Consider the following 3,341-nt stretch of genomic DNA (forward strand, 5'->3'; position numbering starts at 1 on the left):
GGTCCGACTTCACACTTTGATCATGGTTCTTGGTGATCCATGCATTGGCATAGAACTCTTGAACCATTAAGATTCTGACTTGTTGAATGGGGTTGGTAAGAACTTCCCAACCTCTTCTTCGGATCTCATGTCGGATCTCCGGATATTCACTCTTTTTGAGTGAAAAAGGGACCTCGGGGATCACCTTCTTCAAGGCCACAACTTCATAGAAGTGGTCTTGATGCACCCTTGAGATGAATCTCTCCATCTCCCATGACTCGGAGGTGGAAGCTTTTGCCTTCCCTTTCCTCTTTCTAGAGGTTTCTCCGGCCTTGGATGCCATAAATGGTTATGGAAAAACAAAAAGAAATGCTTTTTCCACACCAAACTTAAAAGGTTTGCTCGTCCTCGAGCAAAAGAAGAAAGAATTGAGTAGAAGAAGAAGAAAGGAAGGAGATGGGGGAGGCTTTGTATTTCGGCCAAAGGAGGAGAAAGAGTGTTTAGGTTGTGTGAAAATGAAGGAGTGAAGATGGGTTTATATAGGAGTGGGGAGAGGGGTAGGGTTCGGTCAAGTGAGGGTGGGTTTGGGTGGGAAAGTGGTTTGAATTTGAATGGTGAGGTAGGTGGGGTTTTATGAAGGATGGATGTGAGTGGTGAAGAGAAAGATGGGATTTGATAGGTGAAGGGTTTTTGGGGAAGAGGTGTTGAGGTGATTGGTGAATGGGTGAAGAAGAGAGAGAGTGGTGGGGTAGATGGGGATCCTGTGGGGTCCACAGATCCTGAGGTGTCAAGGAAAAGTCATCCCTGCACCAAGTGGCGAGCAAAATTGCTCTTTGTGCCAATTCTGGCGTTAAACGCCGGGCTGGTGCCCCTTTCTGGCGTTTAACGCCAACTTCTTGCCCTTTACTGGCGTTTAACGCCAGTCTGGTGCCCCTTTCTGGCGTTAAACGCCCAGAATGGTGCCAGACTGGGCGTTAAACGCCCATCTGCTAGCCTTACTGGCGTTTAAACGCCAGCAGGATCTTCCTCCAGGGTGTGCTGTTTTTCTTTCTGTTTTTCATTCTGTTTTTGCTTTTTCCATTGATTTTGTGACTTCTCATGATCATCAACCTACAGAAAACATAAAATAACAAAAGAGAATAGATAAAATATAGCATTGGGTTGCCTCCCAAAAAGCGATTCTTTAATGTCAGTAGCTTGACAGTGGGCTCTCATGGAGCCTCAGAAATGCTCAGAGCAATGTTGGAATCTCCCAACACCAAACTTAGAGTTTGAATGTGGGGGTTCAACACCAAACTTAGAAGTTGGTTGTGGCCTCCCAACACCAAACTTAGAGTTTGACTGTGGGGGCTCTGTTTGGCTCTGTTTTGAGAGAAGCTCTTCATGCTTCCTCTCCATGATGACAGAGGGATATCCTTGAGCCTTAAACACAAAGGATTCTTCATTCACTTGAATGATCAATTCTCCTCTATCAACATCAATCACAGCCTTTGCTGTGGCTAGGAAGGGTCTGCCTAAGGATGATGGATTCATCCATGCACTTCCCAGTTTCTAGGACTATGAAATCAGCAGGGATGTAATGGTCTTCAACCTTTACCAGAACATCCTCTACAAGTCCATAGGCTTGTTTTCTTGAATTGTCTGCCATCTCTAGTGAGATTTTTGCAGCTTGCACCTCAAAGATCCCTAGCTTCTCCATTACAGAGAGAGGCATGAGGTTTACACTTGACCCTAGGTCACACAAGGCTTTCTTGAAGATCATGGTGCCTATGGTACAAGGTATTGAAAACTTCCCGGGATCCTATCTCTTTTGAGGTAATTTCTGCCTAGACAAGTCATCTAGTTCTTTGGTGAGCAAAGGGGTTTCATCATCCCAAGTCTCATTTCCAAATAACTTGTCATTTAGCTTCATGATTGCTCCAAGGTATTTAGCAACTTGCTCTTCAGTGACATACTCATCTTCTTCAGAGGAAGAATACTCATCAGAGCTCATGAATGGCAGAAGTAAATCCAATGGAATCTCTATGGTCTCATTTTGAGCCTCAGATTCCCAAGGTTCCTCATTGGGGAACTCATTGGAGGCCAGTGGACGTCCATTGAGGTCTTCCTCAGTGGCGTTCACTACCTCTTCCTCCTCTCCAAATTCGGCCATGTTGATGGCTTTGCACTCTCCTTTTGGATTTTCTTCTGTATTGCTTGGAAGAGTACTAGGAGGGAGTTTAGTAATTTTCTTACTCAGCTGCCCCACTTGTCCCTCCAAATTTCTAATGGAGGATCTTGTTTCAGTCATGAAACTTTGAGTGGTTTTGATTAGATCAGAGACCATGGTTGCTAAGTCAGAGGTGTTCTGCTTAGAACTCTCTGTCTGTTGCTGAGAAGATGATGGAAAAGGCTTGCTATTGCTAAACCTGTTTCTTCCACCATTATTATTGTTGAAACCTTGTTGAGGTCTCTGTTGATCCTTCCATGAGAGATTTGGATGATTTCTCCATGAAGGATTGTAGGTGTTTCCATAGGGTTCTCCCATGTAATTCACCTCTTCCATTGAAGGGTTCTCAGGATCATAAGCTTCTTCTTCAAATGAAGCTTCCTTAGTACTGCTTGGTGCATTTTGCATTCCAGACAGACTTTGAGAAATCATATTGACTTGCTGAATCAATATCTTGTTCTGAGCCAATATGGCATTCAGAGTGTCAATCTCAAGAACTCCTTTCTTCTGATTTGTCCCATTGTTCAAAGGATTCCTTTCAGAAGTGTACATGAATTGGTTATTTGCAACCATTTCAATGAGCTCTTGAGCTTCTGTAGGCGTCTTCTTCAGATGAAGAGATCCTCCAGCGGAGCTATCCAAAGACATCTTGGACAGTTCAGACAGACCATCATAGAAAATACCTATGATGCTCCATTCAGAAAGCATATCAGAGGGACACTTTCTGATCAATTGTTTGTATCTTTCCCAAGCTTCATAGAGGGATTCTCCTTCCTTCTGTCTGAAGGTTTGGACTTCCACTCTAAGCTTACTCAACTTTTGAGGTGGAAAGAACTTTGCCAAGAAGGCATTGACTAGCTTTTTCCAAGAGTTCAGGCTTTCTTTAGGTTGTGAGTCCAACCATGTTCTAGCTCTGTCTCTTACAGCAAAAGGAAATAGCATAAGTCTGTAGACCTCAGGGTCAACCCCATTGGTCTTGACAGTGTCACAGATTTGCAAGAATTTAGCTAAGAACTGATGAGGATCTTCCAATGGAAGTCCATGGAACTTGCAATTCTGTTGCATTAGAGAAACTAATTGAGGCTTAAGCTCAAAGTTGTTTGCTCCAATGGCAGGGATAGAGATGCTTCTCCCATAGAAGTCGGGAGTAGGT

General features: G+C 43.8%; 1 non-coding gene across 1 annotated transcript; it reads left to right on the forward strand.

The window, feature by feature from the left end:
- The first annotated feature begins 2,890 nt into the window (after window positions 1–2,890).
- On the forward strand, window positions 2,891–2,998 carry LOC112718704 (small nucleolar RNA R71). The gene has a single exon (XR_003161032.1). It is a non-coding gene; the product is annotated as a small nucleolar RNA R71 (small nucleolar RNA).
- The last annotated feature ends 343 nt before the right edge of the window (window positions 2,999–3,341 follow it).

This window comes from Arachis hypogaea, chromosome 10 (assembly GCF_003086295.3).
Source record: "Arachis hypogaea cultivar Tifrunner chromosome 10, arahy.Tifrunner.gnm2.J5K5, whole genome shotgun sequence".
NCBI lineage: Eukaryota > Viridiplantae > Streptophyta > Magnoliopsida > Fabales > Fabaceae > Arachis > Arachis hypogaea.